Source organism: Piliocolobus tephrosceles, chromosome 7 (assembly GCF_002776525.5).
Source record: "Piliocolobus tephrosceles isolate RC106 chromosome 7, ASM277652v3, whole genome shotgun sequence".
Taxonomy (NCBI): domain Eukaryota; kingdom Metazoa; phylum Chordata; class Mammalia; order Primates; family Cercopithecidae; genus Piliocolobus; species Piliocolobus tephrosceles.
Genome location: NC_045440.1, coordinates 26,558,634 through 26,576,044, shown reverse-complemented (window position 1 = coordinate 26,576,044; position 17,411 = coordinate 26,558,634). Strand labels below are relative to the sequence as shown.

At 42.8% G+C, this 17,411-nt stretch overlaps 1 long non-coding RNA gene and 1 pseudogene across 2 annotated transcripts in view; one reads left to right on the top strand and one right to left on the bottom strand.

Annotated features, from left to right (window-relative positions):
* LOC111545747 overlaps positions 1 to 17,411 on the top strand; it is a 54,211-nt gene that overhangs the window by 22,177 nt on the left and 14,623 nt on the right. The window contains exon 3 of one of the 2 annotated variants that reach the window (XR_002732532.3): positions 7,162 to 7,263. The exons of the other annotated variant lie outside the window; for it this stretch is intronic. This is a non-coding gene — a long non-coding RNA (uncharacterized LOC111545747). The remainder of the gene's footprint in view (positions 1 to 7,161; positions 7,264 to 17,411) is intronic. 2 annotated transcript variants of the gene reach the window in all.
* On the bottom strand, positions 5,952 to 6,890 carry LOC111545745 (annotated as a pseudogene).

Genomic DNA, 17,411 nt, shown 5'->3' with positions numbered 1-17,411 from the left:
AGTGTTCTGGCCAGTTGTCTTTTGGAATGTCCCCATTCTGGATTTGTCTGGTGTTTCTTCATGACTAGATTCATTAGGAGGAAACTAAATTTGATTAATTAGTTGATATAGTAACTGAACAGTCTTCCATTGTAATGATAATTTTGCCTTTCTAGTCAACAAGGAATCTGTGAGGTGATAACCTTGAGACTGTGTGATTATTCTGTTTCTCTGTAGCTCTTTATCCAATATATTTTTTGATGATTCTTGCTGGAATCAGTGATTATGTTGGGGATTGCACAATGATAATTTTCTATGGCTCCGTCCTCACTTATTCATGGTTTTCTTGTAAAGAAGAGCTTTTCCCCATTTTGCTTCTCTCATTCTTTCTCTTTAGGAGCACTGTGGATGTATAGATCTTAAAAAAAAAATAATCAAGGTATCACAAACACTTACTGTAATTCTTTTCTGATGTTCAATTGTCCCGAATTTGGCCCATGGCTTCTGTGCTCCGGCCTGATCCCATTAGTTTTGGAACACTGTTTTCTGGCACAGTGTGTTCTGGAATTACCTTGCACTTTCTTTGCCCCAAATCTAAAATCAACCCAAAAGAGAGAATCTGAATGGCCAGAGGAGAATCTCTTACCCCTCACCCTTTATCCCACTGGCGAAAAAGGAGGGTGGGTTAAGGAAAGGGCCCCATAAAACAGATATTCCTGCCGATGTTTATGTGTGTGGAGAGGGGAGTGGGGGCAGAGGGCAGGTGGAAGGGGAGTCCCTTGGGTGGTGGAAAAATCTGGAAGGCTGAACACCCCAGGACTTCAAGATTGGGACCAGTGTGCCTATTCTAATCCTTTCCTATGTTGTCTTCCTGGGACATATCCATTGCATGTTTCCATGTCACACTTATCTCTGTGTTCATTTGAACCCAGTTTTACCTGTATGAAAATGCTGGTGGGGGCATGACAGTGTTATTTACCTCCCTAGAGATGCACAGTCAGATAAACCCTGATAAACTCAGCTAATATGTACTGATCTCCTACTATGTGCCAGGAGAGATGATTTCACAGACATTATCTCACTTAGGCTTCAAAGCAACTGTGCAGAAGAGGTGCTATTATTCTCATCTGACAAGTGAGGAAATGGGTTTTAGATGAAGTAACATCTCAAGCTCATGTGCTGCTAAGGAGCAGAATCTACACTTGAATTCAGTACTTCAGACCTCAGATGTGGTACTTTCTCTCCTATTCCTTAAAGCCTGTGTGTGAAAACAGCCCAGTTCCCTGATAGAGTCAATCACCGAATGTGCCCTGATTACTTATTACATGCTCACCACCGTACTAGGCATGTCCAAGGATACATCATTTATTAAGCACTGACTGTGTAATTTATAAATTACCCACTGACTAATTTATAAAGGAAAGAGATTTAATGAACTTACAGTTCCACATGGCCAGGGAGGCCTCAGACGGCTGAAGGTGAATGAGGAGCAAAGTCTCGTCTTACATGGCGCAGATAAGAGAGTGTGTGCAGGGGAACTCCCCTTTATAAAACCATCAGACTTATTCACTATCATGAGAACAACATGAGAAAGACCCGCCCTTATGATTCAATTACCTCCCACTGGTTCTCTCCCACAACACGTGGGAATTATGGGAGCTACAATTCAAGATGAGATTTGGGTGGGGACACAGCCAAACCATATCAACTTGTTTAAAGAGTTCTGCCAAAAGGATATTGACTTGGGTGTCAAGATACTTTAACTGACAATTAGATAACTTTTATATTGAGCATCTTTGGAATACCAGATATATACATAAGGCATATGCTCTGGCAGGATGCTGTGGCTCATGCCTATAATCCCAGCACTTTGGGAAGTTGAGGTGGGAGAATCACTTGAGGCCAGGAGTTTGAAACCAGCCTGGGCAACAAAGTGAGACCCCTGTCTCTACAAAAAACGAGAAAAGTAGTCAAGTGTGGTGACGTGTGCCTGTAGTCTCTAAGCTACTTGGGAGGCTAAGGTGGGAGGATTGCTTGAGCCCAGGCGGTTGAGGCTGCAGTGAGATATGATTGCACTATTGCACTCCAGTCCAGGCAACAGAGTGAGACTGTCTCTTAAAAAAAAAAAAAAAGTATATGTTTTAATCTTGATAACACTCTGTTATGGACGGAATTGTGTCTACCTTAAACTCACATGTTGAAGCCTTAACCCCTAGTGTGACTATGTTTGGAGTTAGGGCCTTTGAAGAGGCAATTAAGGTAAAAAAAAAAAACAGTCATGTAGGTACACCCTAGTCCATGATGACTGGTGGCATAAAACACGAAGAGAAAGAGACACACACACAGAGGGCAAGCCATGAGGACACAGCAAGAAGGTGGTTGTCTGCAAGTCCAAGAGAGAGACCGTAGGAACAACCAAACTTGCTGCCACCTTGATCTTGGACCTCCTGCCTCCCGAATGGTAAGAAAATAAATATCAGTTGTTTAAGCCACCCAGTCTGTAGCATTCTGCGACGGCAATCCTAGCAAATTAATACTCATCTTTTCAAGAAAGGAAATAGGATCTTGACTTCTCAGATAAAAGAGAACATAGTTCAGAGAGGTGAAGACGTTTTCCCAAGGTCCCACAGTTGGGAAGTGGTGATGGCGGAATTCAAACCCAGGTCTGTCTACACTAAAGCTCTGAGCCTTTCGACTGCACTCTCCTTTGATCTAGTTCTGGCACTGGCACAGCCGAGGTCCTGGGTAAATGCCATGAGGACAGGGATGAGGTCTAATTTGCCTACTATTGTGTCCCCATGGCCAGCCACAGTCCCCGTCAGCACTTGAATGTTTGTTGGATGAATGTCTTTGCCTCAAAGAGCTTTATGATTTGGGTTAGGTAAGAAACCAAGCAAGTACTAACCTCCATTAACGTCCAAACTGTTTTGGTGGAAGTTCTTGGAATAATAATTCAGGGAAGAGAAAGTTCTGGGTGGACTGGAATAGCAAGAGAAAGTTTTAGAAGGTAGACAGGACCCTGCCTGGACCTCAGTTCTCAGGATGCCAGGACAAATGGTCATCACGATTTACCATCCACATCCAATGGATTATTAATTTACTTTCATATCATAAGTCATCCTGTGAATACTTTACAGAAGTGAGAATAAATGTATAGTAAAAAACAACTTTACTAAAAATTTTAATGAGAATGCAAACATAGCTGACCTTTTTGCATCAAATAAATTTTGAGCCACAAACATAGTTAAAAATGAAACACTGCAGTAACATGTCCTTTGTTTTTTGAGACGGAGTTTCGCTCTTGTTGCCCAGACTGGAGTGCAATGGTGCAATCTCAGCTCACTGAAACCTCTGCCTCCTGGGTTCAAGTGATTCTCCTGCCTCAGCCTCCCAAGTAGCTGGGATTACAGATGTGTGCCACAATGTCCAGCTAATTTTTTTTTTTTTTTTAATTTTTAGTAGAGATAGTTTCACTATGTTGGTCAGGCTGGTCTCGAACTCCTGACATCAGGTGATGCACCCGCTTTGGCCTCTCAAAGTGCTGGGATTACAGGCGTGAGCCACTGCGCCCGGGCCACGTGTCCTTTTAACAAAAGGAGATGTTCCAGGTTCTTGTCACAAATTATTGCATGATGAAGTCCTTTCTGTTGATTAACAGGGCAAAAATGTTACATTTCCTTTTTGTTCTTAAAAAGACATGGTTCACGCATTGATTCTTAAGTTTGAGGACACTCACTTAGGGTGGTGTCGTCTGAGGCCTGAGAGCCTGAGATTTCACTTTAAGGATATATTTTACCATCATTATTCGTGTCTACGGTGCCACTCTCTGTTTCTTCATTTCATTTTCTGGTTCATCTAATAATATGGAATGTCTTTTTCTGTTCATTTTATTTTCTTTGCCTTTACGGGTGGAAAATGAAAAATTCTGATTTGTCAAGTGTGTTCAGTGAAGGCAAAAAGCAGCCTACAAAGATGGTGTCTCCTGTCTTCTTTTGTACCTTCCTGAGAGATGGTGTGTCATTCTTTGGGTAATAAGAAAATGAAAGGAACAGTTTGGAGATTCCTCAAAAAAACTAAAAATTGAGTTACCAGATGATCCAGCAATCCCACTGCTGGGTATAAACCCAAAATACAGGAACTCAGTATAACAAAGACGTGTCCTCACTCCACGTCTGTTGCAGTACCATTTAAGATAGCTAAGATTTGGAAGCAACCTGTGTCCATCAACTGATGAATGCATAAAGAAAATATGATATGCATGCACAATGGAGTACTATTCAGCCACCTAAAGCATGAGAGCCAGTCATTTGCAACAACATGGGTGGAACTGGAGATCATTACGTTAAGTGAAAAAAACCAGGCACAAAAAGACATTGAATGTTCTTACTTCTCTCTAGGACCTAAAAATCAAATCAATTGAACTCATGGACATAGAGAGCAGAAGGATGTTTACCAGAGGCTGGGAAGGGTAATTGGGAGGGAGGTGGGGATGGTTCATCGGTACAAAAAAGTTAGAAAGAATGAATAAGGCCTATTATTTGATAGCATAATAGGGTGACTATAGTCAATAATAACTTCATTGTATATTTTAAAATAAAGAATGTCATTGGATTATTGGTAACTCAAAGGATAAATGCTTGAGTGGATGGATACTCCATTCTTCATGACGTGCTTATTTTGCATTGCATGCTTGTATCAAAACATCTCATGTGCCGCCTAAATATATACACTTAGTAGATACAAAAAGTTTAAAAAACAATTTAATTTTAACTTTTAATTTTTTTTAAAAAAGGAATGATGATGATTTGCTTCAGTATTATACCATCCTTCTAGGCAATTCCATCATTCTTCCATTTAAAAATTTTTTCAGGCTGAGTGTGGTGGCTCATGCCTGTAATCCCAGCACTTTGGGAGGCCAAGGTGGGCAGATCACGAGGTCGGGAGATTGAGACCATTTTGGCTAATATGGTGAAACTCCTTCTCTAGTAAAAAAAAAAAAATACAAAAAATACAAAAAATTAGAAGGGCATGGTGGCACATGCCTGTAGTCCCAGCTACCTGGGAGACTCAGGCAGCAAAAATTCCTTGAACCCGGGAGGCGGAGGTTGCAGTGAGCCGAAATCATGCTGATGCACTCCAGCCTGGATAACAGAGCGAGACTCCGTCTCAAAAAAAATAAAAATAAAAATTATTTTCATCATTTTTGGCATGGTTGGGAGCAATTGTTACTTAACAGTTGGGTTACTTATCAGTTGTTCCCAACGATGCCAAAAATGAAAATAATTTTTAAATGAAAGATTGATGGAACTGTCAGGATAATAGTAATTGAATAACAATAATTCCCAGGATAATAAAATAGTAAAGTATCTCAAGATATAAGAAAAATAAGATCACCTAGATCCTGTAACATCTCTTATACACATTGCCCTTAGATAAAAAGGATCCCAGTGGACCCATACGGTAATTGCAAAATAAAATACATTTTATTTAATTAAAAATATGTAAATTCCCTCTTTGTTCTTTGCAAGACCTCTAAGAAGAAAAGGCATAAAGCAATCTTTATAAAGTGTTAGAGCTTACAAAAAGAAACACAACAGGGAATTGGGAACGTTGGGTGAAGATACATAGGCACTCCCGCTATGGGAGGAAGGATTGGCAGACAAGCACAACAGGGGGAGGCAATACAGTGAGTCAGTGAGTAAATCAGATCCACCATTGCTGATGCTTTGCTGGGGAGAGAGGCATCAGGTTGGAGGACCAGTGATGGCTGCTCATCAATTTGAGCCACGTGGATGCTATTCTGCAGGCAAGAAGCAGTGAGTCTGGAGGGTTTTGAGCAGGGTGGAATGAGGCATGCAAACATTTTCTTGCCTTTTTTTTTTTTTTTTTTTTTTTTTAACTAGGATTGTGGAGCTTTATTCCCAAGGAAAAATTATAGCTTTTAACATGTATAAAAACCCTACATAAGAATCTTTTTTAGTTGCTATCCGTAAGTTTATTGTCTTTATCTGAAAAATCCTCATAGAAAATTGTTTGGTTTAGCTCTCAGCAGCCTGCTCCTAAGCTCTGAGGAAGCTTACCTTCTTTTGAGCTACCTGATCTTTCTTCTGAGCAAGGGACATTTTGGGACGGTTCCACCTCTTCTTTTTAACTTCTTTCTTGGGCTTCCTTTCATAGACTGAATTCTCTTGTATAGCAGTGTGAGCTTTCTTATATGTCTCTTCCATCACGTCTGGAGTTACACTGTTCTTTATGTATTGAGACAACTATTTCTTGTAAGCATCTTCATCTTGTTCCATTAAGTAGCACAAGTAATCTGCAACATTTTGGCCCAGGATGTGCTTCTGGTGTTTAAATTCCTTGCTTTCAGAATCATAACCAGGAAATTGTTTGGTACTGTGAGAGACAAGCTTCCATCCACAGCTCCCTTCAGGGTGCCAAAAACTTTATTGCCAGTGATAATTCTGGCAAGGCCTGCATCCAAATAGCAGGTAAAGGCACTTGGCTGACCATCAATGCTTTCCACATTATATTTATCACCAGTCACCTCCACTTGGCCTTCATAGATCTTGTCCATGCCAAACCTATTGAGAAGCCTGTAGGCCAGCAGCAGGCCAGTACAATACACTGCAGTGTAATTTGTTTGGCCAACCTTCGCATCATATTTGGCAGTTCGTGTGCATATGCCGCACAGACTATCATATCCCCCTCTATATAGGCATAAGCAATCTGATAAATGATATCTGTGTTTGTTACATGAACTATCATCCTGTATTTGGGTGTGTTATATTTATTTTTATCCTGTATCACCAAACATTTCTGAGCATAGTTTTACCCTCTCGGCATCTTCTAAATTTCACTTGCTATCTCTTAAAGTAGGCCTTATTCTTAATAACTTTAACAAACCCCATCCTGCGGAACAGAGACCCACATCCGTGACTCAGCAGAGACCTGCAGGCCCAGCAGCGCTAGGGGACAGAAAGGGCAAGAATCTTAACATGGAATTCAGATCATTGTGCATTTATTTTCAAGTACTTCAGTAGGGACTACATTCATTAATTAAAACCTACATGCTGTTTTCAAAGCCTATTAAAACTATACACCTATTAACAAATAAGCTATTTAGTTCAACTCTGTTTCATTGGAAGTTGACACTGACTCCCCAGGTCTTGAATGTTTTAGGTGCCACACTGGCATGCCATTAGAGGTTGTGACAAAAACACCAGACGACTCATTCTGGGAAGGGGAAGTTGAAGACTGAACGTGATCGTAATCTCTAAAACGGTAAGAGCAGTGGATAAAGTGTACATGTATTTATTTTTCAAATTCTGGAAGAGTTTCATAGGGAAGAAGCTTATGGAACCATTATCCCAAGAGGTGGTAGTGCCTGCAAAAGTAATTTCAAAGATTAAGATACTTGCGGAGATGAGAGTTATAATTGGCTATTAGAGAAAATGGAGTGCTTTGGGTGGCACACCCCAGAGGCTGCTGTCAGGGCTGTACATTTCCAGCTGCAGAGGCAGGGAGTCATACCTAGCGTGGCCCTTCTCATATCCTTGGGAGGCAGTTTGCTCCAAGAGATGCATCTTGCTTTCAGAACACATTCCCATTGACTTTTTTTTTTTTTAACCACAAAACAATCATTTATTGTTGACTGGGCTCAGGAGGTGGTTCTCACTGGGGATCTCTTGTGAGGTTGCAATAAGACATTGATGGGAGCTGCAGTCATCTCAAAGGCTGTCTGTTGATGCTGTCTGTTTGCTAGGACCTCCACTGGGACTGAGGACTAGAAAGCATATGCTCAGCCTCTCCATTGTTGCCTGGGTTTCTTCACAACATGGCAGCAAGGATTGAAGAGCAAGCGTCCCAAGGGAGAGCCAGGCTAAAGTACCTTTCATAGTCTAGCCTTGGAACACACACAGTGTCACTTGTGCTGTTTTCTGTTGTCTTCCTTAGAAATGTGTCCCTATGTCCAGCCTATATTCAAGACTAGGGGAATAGACTTCACCTCTTGAGGGGTGACCCATAAACTTGAAAAAAAAAAAAAAAAAACCTGGTTGTCATTTTATCATTGTCACACATTGATAATAATTATACCTAACATTCCCCCCATTCCACCCATTCAATGAGTCAATCATTCAATCATTTAGCAAATACTTATTATTAGGCATTTCGTCCAGACTTACATCTCAATAGGGCTTCACAATTTCCAGAGAAACTTCATATCCGGTATTTGACTCAGTGTTCTCAACAACCATACATGAAAGGCTAGGTGTGTTTAATACTTCCACTTTTCAGATAAGGCAGTAAGAGGCTGGGAAACTCATCCAAAGTCTCTGAGTCGGTGTCTGGTCCAGAGGTCATTCAAACCCAAGTCTGTCCTGGAAGGGCATTCTTTCCACTCACCACCCAGAACACCGTCTTCCTCTTTCTCTCAAAATATCCAAGACTGGAGAGGAGGATAGACAGCCAGAGAGACTTGCTCTGAGGTACTATGGCTTTTGCATTGGGTGACCACATGTGAGGTATTCGAGGCCTTTGAGGGTAAAAGGCAGCGCTATTAATAGTGACCCTGGGGTGACAGGCACAAACCAGGCATACTGGACGTAGGATCACTTCACCCACAAATGCTCAAATAACTAGAACCCAAGTGTCTTGTGCTTTTCTGCCAAATCATGCCTTATTTTTTTAAACTTTCTACCTCTTTAAGCAAAATCAACAAATGCTATCAATGCCACAAGGATACGAGTGACCCATTGCTCCCTAGGAGAAGACATGAGGGCATCTATGTGCTCACATGCAATTGCTTGGCCGGCTCCTGGAATCTGCTCTATTCCATGTGAACTGAAAGGTTTGGGGTTGCTGGGCAGAGGCCTGTAAGGAGATTGTCCAGCCACCCCAGGCATCTCATTTCCCTCTTCTGCTGCATCACTGGTTGGGGAGGCAGTAAGGCCACATTCTGGAGAGAGTGGCACTGGGGAGCCATGGAGTAAATACTGGGCATCAGTGTAGACCTTGCTGAGCAGAAATGGCTGGGCCTTTGTACCCCACCCACCTCAGTCACTGGGTGCTGGGTGTCCCAGGAAGGATGCAGCCTCCAGTGGCACAGACCTCTCTAGTCGAGGCAGATCCCGAAGGAGCTGAGAGCTGGTGACTTTGTGCTGACCATGCTTCCCACAGTCAGGCCCTAAGGCTTTCCTTCAAGGCGGACCTGGGTGGAGCATCTCATGCCCTATTAGGCTGTAGAAAAAACCAGAAAATAGAAAGAAAATGTCTATTTAAAATTAGATATGGTCTCAGAATTTAAAGGACCCAGATCTGGTATAGATTCTACCACTTGTTAGTTCGTGTGACCCTGGACGTGTCCTTTACCCTTCCTGGAACTCACTGTCCTCATCTATAAAAGTGAGAGAGCTGAATTAGCGTTGGAACTGGCCCGGCTCCACCCTGCTGTTTTGTAGTCATGAAGTCATTTCATGGGCTGGGCAGACTTCTCTCTCTGTTAGAGCAGGTTGGAGCAAGGCTTTCTGCTCTTGGTTGGGAATATTTGTTATAGGCTATTCAAAGTAAACTAGAATACCCCCCAGAGAATAACGTTTTAAAAGGAACTACAGAAAAATTTATTGTGACAGGGAAGTGGCTAAAGAACAGAAAATCCTTAGGGAGTGATCAGATGCCACTTGTCACACTTGGAAAAGATTTAACCTATCCATTAATGGGAAAGAGTGTGCAGAGTTGTGGCTAATAACTGCATTGTGCCACACTTAGCATTTATGAGGAACGAATTGTGTTCTTCCTGTTCTTTGGATTTTACTTCCTTCCTGAAAACCCTTCACCAGCCTCTTTGGTGTCTTGTAAGCATCAACTTCAAATGGCACATTGGATGTGAAAGGTTTTTAGAAACTAATGAATTATCTGTAGCTTTCCATTACTCTTATCTCCTGTTCCAAGGTAATTAAAAGATGCCTGTGCCATTGAGTAATTTCAAGCGTTTTGTCCAGTTATCTAATCTGCAGTGCTTATCTTCTCTGCATTGCTGAATACCTTCTTCTCTCCTGGTCGAATAAATCTTGGAGGCTTCACTTCTTTGGTAGATTGCTGACACCAGGATGGCAGGTCATCCTGGCCCCGTGAGTCCTCTGGGCAGTCAGGTGTCAGCAGGGTGGAGTGGGAGCTTCAGTGACAGGTTGGCTTCTTAGAACATTCCACCCCCGGACTCCTTGCAGAATGGGTGGGACATAGAGTGAAAGTCAGGAACTTGGGGAGGCAGGAGTCTCTGCAGCTCGCAGATGCAGAGTTCTGTCTTCTTGTCATCTGCTGGAAAGAGATTCAGGGAGCCATCATTTCTGCCAGGTGGGGGAGCCCAGATGCAGCCCCTTTGGGCAGCGGGGCCAACTCTGTGCTGCTAGTCTTCAGTGGTGAGGAGGGGAGAGTGAGCCAAAGTAGGGGGCTTGTTCAGTTGGCAATGGTCATTTCTGGGCTACAGTTGAGGCAGCCCATGAAGGGGCAGAGTTTTCTAGAGGTGACTTCCAAGGTAGGTTTTGAGGAAAGCAAGGGATCTTGAGGAAGGGAGGGGAGTAGGGCACCATAAGGAAACACCAGTGCAGGACTCACATATGCTGGGAGATAGAGCTTGGCTGCCACCAGGGCCCGAATGGGGTTGGAAGGCAGATGCAGCAGAATGACCGTTAGTGATCAGAAGTGCTTCCTCTCTGTTTTCTGCCAGGAATCCGATAAGTTGGATTGCAATCCCTACATGTTCTTGAGCTAGTGGGGAAATGCATTTGGAGCATTTGGAAGCTTTGGAGAATGGATCAGAGTGGGAAAGAGACTGTGTGGTAGGGGAGCAGCCCCCTTAAGGAGACCGTTGTAGCCCAGGTATGAGGAAAGGGAGGGGAAGCTGTTGTGGAAACGACAAAGTACTGTACATTTCTTGCTTAATGTCATCAATCCCTTCCAGGAACCTGCACCTCTGACCCTGGTAATATCCCAAACAGCTCCACAATGCATCATTTCCAATGTCACTGCCCTGCCCCTAGTTAAGCCCCTAACGTTGTAAACTTGGACTGTTATAAAGAGCTTACCAAGACTTCTTGGCTCAATCTCCTCTTCTGATTACAGCATCTTCACTGCTTCCAGAGTCATCTTATCAAAACATGGCTAGGAGCCTCTGCTCCTGCTCACACACCCTTTGAGTCACCCCATTGCCTCCAGGTGAGGCTGAGACTCCTCAGCAAGCACTAAGCCCTCAGCTTGCTTTCCCTTTCTCATCTCCAGGATCCCCTCTCCCTTCAATCTAATAGAAAGTCACAGTTTTAATTTCACCACTGTTTTCGTCTTTATCACTAGTCCTCTGGATTTGAATCTCCTTTTTTCCTCCTTCCCCTGTGACCTCATTTATAGAACTCTACCATCTCTAAGGCCTAGTCCAAATGTAGCTTGGTTCATAAAGTTTCCCAAGATTTCTCTGAGCAGAATCTGTCTTTTCCTCTTCTCTGCTGCCATAGCACTGTGACTACGTGTAACTGGGTTTGTTTTGATCATTGTTTTTTTCTATCCTCCCCATGATCTGCTGGTAATTGAAGGGCAGGGAAGGTGTCTGATTGCTCTGTATCTTGGCATTCAGAGACAAGTTGTTCTACCCCTTGTCTTACTACTCTGTCTCCTGAAACTCGGACATCATTTATTTTTCTCTTCCTACGTGCTACTCCTCTTGGTGATCTTGGACCAAAAGTCCTGATTTTGATTTTCTGGAGAGCCAATGCTATTCTGCTTCCAAATCTTCCTCTGAAAGATAGTAATAACAAGTAATCTCACCAACCCTTTTCCTGCAGCAGAAGCTGTGATCACACAAGTTCCATTTTTCTCTGTCCTAAAACTCAGTGTGGTAACCCATTAAGGTCAGGAGGGCTGAATCCTGGGAAAAGTCCCATAGCCCCATTTTGCAGATGTGAGAAATGGAGGTCAATGACTACTTCTCAGGGGATGTTAAAGGTAAAAAAAATCAGCTGGGCCTGGTGGCTCACATCTGTAATCCCAGCACTTTGGGAGGCCAAGGCAGGTGGATCACGAGGTCAGGAGTTTGAGACCAGCCTGACCAACATGGTGAAACCCCATCTCTACTAAAAATACAAAAATTAGCTGGGCGAGGTGGTACACACCTGTAATCCCAGCTACCCAGGAGGCTGAGGCAGGAGAATTGCTTGAACCCGGAAGGCAGAGGTTGCAGTGAGCCAAGATCACGCCACTGCACTCCAGCCTGTTGACAGAGCAAGACTCCGACTAAAAAAAAAAAAAAAGATGAAAAAATCAAACTGCTGGTGAATGAGTGTCATGGGTAATGACTATCCGGGGCTGGTAACGTGCAGGTGGTAAACAGTCATAGGTAAAGAAAGGCAGATTTATTAAAGAAAGTAAGAAAATTTGTTGCAAGAAAGCAATGGGCAAGTCAGCAAGAGAGGAGCTGACTGCAAGGGGGTTTTATAGGATGGTGCTTGTGTTGGAGAAAGCTACGTGCAGTACTAATAATGCCAAGGTTGCAGTGAGCTAACTTACAATTTTCTCTCAGCTGAAGGTCTGATGATAGCTGGACACAGAATGATTGTGAGTTATTTGTGCGGGAGGGCTATGTGTCCTGGACCATGAAGAAAGGCAGACTTGTAGCTTATCTGCCTTCTCTTTTTGCTGTCCTCTGCTCCCACCAGCCTTACTCTTTTTCCATTATTAGGGCTCTACAATGAGGACTTTTGTTGAAAGCTTGAGATGCAACATTTAGATGATCCTTGACTTGTTATATGATTGTTAGATGCTTTAAAAAATGTCACTTTACCCCCACTTATAATCTATAATATTAGATCTAAGGGTTCTCAGGAATACTTATCTAACTCCCTGGAGAGTGTGAGGAATAGACAGAAGGTAAGTGACTGGCCCAAGGCCACATAGCTAGTGGGTGCCACATTGTGTATATGATACAGCATTAACCCAAATATAGACAGAAGAGGAAGTTCTGCTTGAAGCTAGGGATGCTGAGGGCATGTAAATTTCCTTCCAAAACAGATAGACTTGGCCTCTTCTCAACATATTATTGAGTTGGTTGCCACAGCCACAATGATTGACTAAATTGGTCACTTAACTTAGTCACCCCTACCTTTTCCCAAAACAGTATATGTAACTGTCTCAGACTCTGCCTTTGGGACATCAAGCCAGAGCCAGCTTGCAAGCACTGCCACTATAGACAAAGGCACTGTGAAAAGACCTGGCCAGTGGGGCAGAAATGCTCCTTCTAGGCCAACTTGAAGAGTTGTTCAGAGGATTAAAAGACAGTGGCTGCAGAGGGGCACCCTATAGCTCCTGACTAAACATTTAATGATGATCACCCATATGAACTACTCTTTTTTTTTTTTTTTAAAGAAATGAGGTCTTTCTTTGTTGCCCAAGCTGGAGTGCAGTGGCATAATTATAGGTCACTGCGGCCTTGAATTCCTGGGCTCAAGGGATCCTCCCACCTCAGCCTCCCAAGTAGCTGGGACTATAGGCATGTGCCACCATGCCAAGCTAATTTAAACAAAAAATTATTTAGAGACAGGGTCTTTCTGTGTTGCCCAGGCTGATCTAAACTACTTTTATATAATCTCGGAACTTGCATCTGGAAGAAGCTGTAGAGATCTTCTAGTTTAACGTCCTCAATGAGGGATGCCTGATGGATGGTCTAGAGTAGAGACTTGCTACTCAAGGCGTGGGCTGCAGGCCAGCTGCATCAGTGTAATGTGCATACCTGGGATGCTGTTAAAACCATCTAAATGCTGCTCAGGTTTCTCTATGGAAAGGGGTTCTAACCACTCCCTGGTTGGAAAGCATTGTTAGTTATTCCATGTGCTGAGTTGAGGCCTTCCTCTCATGATATACATCCCTTGGTTGGGATTCGGCCTTTTGGTGCAACACAGAGCCAGTCTTTCCTGCTTTCTCAAGGGCAATTGCTCAGTCATTTGAAGATAATCATCATTTGTCTCCTGAGTCATCTCTCTGCCTAAGAAACCTGATTCCTTCAGTTGTACATTGTGACCCGTGATTTCCTAAACCTTCCCAATCTTGCTCCCCTGCCTTTGGACAGTTTTCAGGTTTATAATGAAAGCAGAGCCTCCTTCCTGAAAAGATTAGAGTTGGTTTATGACGACAAGAGCAAAAATGCAGCAAGGTTTATTGCTGCATTTATCTTTATTCTTGATAGAAAAGGGAAATTAGGATCAGGAAAAATGAGGAAGCAAATATGATAACCGTAAGGATTAATAAAATTGATATAATCCAGTGTAGAGTTTGGCTCTGAGCATCTAAACAGCAAAAGTGAAAATAAATGAACAACCAGTTATGGGTATTTGTGGTTAAAAAGAAGAATGCGTACGAGATTCTCGTGGGAGATGTTTTTTCTTGACTCTAAGCTTCTCTTGCAAGTCATTTATTTATGTATTTATTTATTTATTTTTAAATTTATTTATTTTGAGACAGAGTCTCTCTGTGTCACCCAGGCTGGAGTGCAGTGGCATGATCTTGGCTCACTGCAACCTCTGCCTCCTAGGTTCAAGCAATTCTAGTGCCTCAGCCTCCCAAGTAGCTGGGACTACAGGTGCATACCACCATGCCCAGTGAATTTTTGTATTTTCATTAGGGACTGGGTTTGGCTATGTTGGCCAGGCTGGTCTCAAACTCCTGGCCTCAAGTGATCCAACTGCCTCGGCCTCCCAAAGTGCTGGGATTACAGGCGTGAGCTACTGCACCTGGCCCTGCAAGTCTTTTTGAAAAATAAACTTTTAATCTTGGAATAATTTTAGATGTACTGAAAAATTGCAAAGATAATATCAAATTCCTGTATACTCCTCATCCAATTCCTCCTAATGTCAACATGTTCTAGAATCATGATACATTTGCCAAAACTAAGGAACTAATACTGGTACATAACTGTTAGGTAAACACCAGACTTCATTTCGATTTCAGCAGTTTCCCCACTAATATCCTTTTTCTGTTCCAAGATTCAATCCAGGATATAATGTTAACTTTAGTCATCTGGTCTGCCTGTTCTCCTCTGATTTGCGAGTTTTTCAGGTTTTTGTGTGCACAGGGTTTTTATTGCTGTCCTTCTTGTTCTTGTTGGGAATGTTGAGTAATCTCCTTAATAACAAGATTTATAACAAAAGAAGAGTCACCTTTTGTGCTCCATCTCTTGTGACATTCAGTGAAAGTTGATATTAAACGTTCCAGGACATTTCAGTGAAAGATGATTTTGTAGATGGGGCCAGGGGGGGCTTTTTGGTGGTTTAACCTGAACAGTAGATAGGATTCAAGTCAGAAGTGGATGACTCTAGGCCTTCCTTCTTAAACATCATTTCTCTTAGCAAGGCTTTCTAAAAGAGGTGGGAGTAGGTAGTTCAGGGTTACATTCTCTGACAATGGCCTGAAGGGATGGTATCTGTATTGCTGATTAAGAACAAATCCTCACCTTATAGGAAAATGGGTGATGTATGGTGGTTCTTCATCATGCTCATATAAAATCTATCTTCTTCGTTAGCTTAAAAATGTACTCTATGCAGAGATCCCTGCCCCCGCCCCTCCTGACCTGCCAGTTTTCTCTCCTTTCTATTAAACTTAGGAGATGGTACTCTCAAAGATTTTTTCCCCAAGCTGTTGTTACCTGAGCTTTGGGGAAAAGTAAGAACTGATGGCAAATCTAGTCCCCCACAGGAAGTGGGCTGTGGGAATAATGTGGTGATGTGGCAGAATCAGGCCAGACAAAAAGGAGCTGGGAAAGGAATGCATCATAACAGACTGGAAAATGTGGATTATTCAGGCAGAAACGGACACTGTGGTCTGGTTGAAGGAACCTTTCTGGCAAAGCAGCCAAGTCCTCAGCCGGCATAACAATCTCTCACTGCTGATAGCAGTACCTTGGTCTATTTCACACGGTGCATTATAGAATTTTGCAGCCTTGACAATAGGAATGAGTTCTCCTGCTCTAGATGAATAAGAGTTTCAGATATCAAATAAGCAGGGTGGTATTATTTGGGTAAAAATATCCATCTACAGAAATCTGAGGCCAGGTGATATTGTATCTCAGATGGCTTCTGAAATCCACCATTTCCTTTCAAGGATGAAACATTCTTTGTTATGGGAATTGTACATTAAATGCTCGAATTTAACTCATTAAGTACTCCTGGGGCATTGGTGGGGGGATTGTAAAAAGAGTAGAAATTTCAGTCTGGTTGGAAACTGTGACATATGTTCAATTTAACTCAACAAATAATATTTTGTGGACATGCCACGTGGCTGGTACTGTTCTTGGCTCTGGGGATACAGAAATGAGTAAGACAAAGTTGTCAACTTTGAGGGTTTAATGGCTTCAAAGGAGACAGCATAACAGAAATTCAACATAATGTGTTGATTCAGTTCTTCTAGGTCGATGTGTTTACAGGTCATTTACGTGTTCTTTACATTGCTTGAATTTTGCATCTATTATGGTGACTTTTGTATTATAATATCTAGAAAACCAGTGAAATGAAGAACAGGGGAACTTTGCATCAAAACCCACTGGAAACAGTGACAGCATTAGGTAAACATTAGAAGAGAGGCATTCTCAAAGTGCTATGGCAGTACAGATAAGACGTACTTCACCGAACCTGGGGGTTAAGGGACAACTTCCTGGAGGAGGTAACACCTGGGCTAAATCTCGAGATAAAAGAAACACTGGAAGTGGGATGTAGCCGCATTGATAGGAACACACAGGAATGCAGCAACGATGTTAGAACCACAAGCAGTTCTGTCCTATTCGGAGGTAAAATGTGTGTCAGCGAGTGGTGGAATGAAACTAGTAAACTGTGCTCCAGAGCTTGCACTTCGACTTTGGCTGATGGAGAATCACAAATGATTCTCATCAGGGCCTGACATTTTCGTTTTAGGTAAATCTCACTGGTGACCACCTGAAGGATGAGTTCAATGGGAGACAGATTGGATACTGGGGATTCTGGAACGATGTTGGTTGGAGAGCACTGTCATGACCCCCTGTCCTTTTCTCTCTGCTGGGTTCCTTGACCAGTAAGACAAGTGTAGCTCCCTGTTGGAGGCTAGAGAGGGATCCCAAACACATCTGGAGCTTTGAGCATGAGAAGAAGTGCAGACAAAGGCCAGTGGAGTGTTGCATTGGTGCACCATTATTTGCAATACTGAGAGAACACCCAAGGACCTGGGAGGAAGCCAAACTTTCTGGCAAAGCCTAGGCCAGAGCTCACTGATCCAGAGGGCACGGGCTGCTGATTCCACAGGTCTTGGTCCCCCTCAAGAGAAACTGCCCTGCTGGGTTGAACTGCTCTCTTTCCATGTGGTTGGGAGAGGACTGGTCCTCCCAAAGTCCCTGAGATCCTGATTATCTCCTCAGGGGTTTCAGTCAA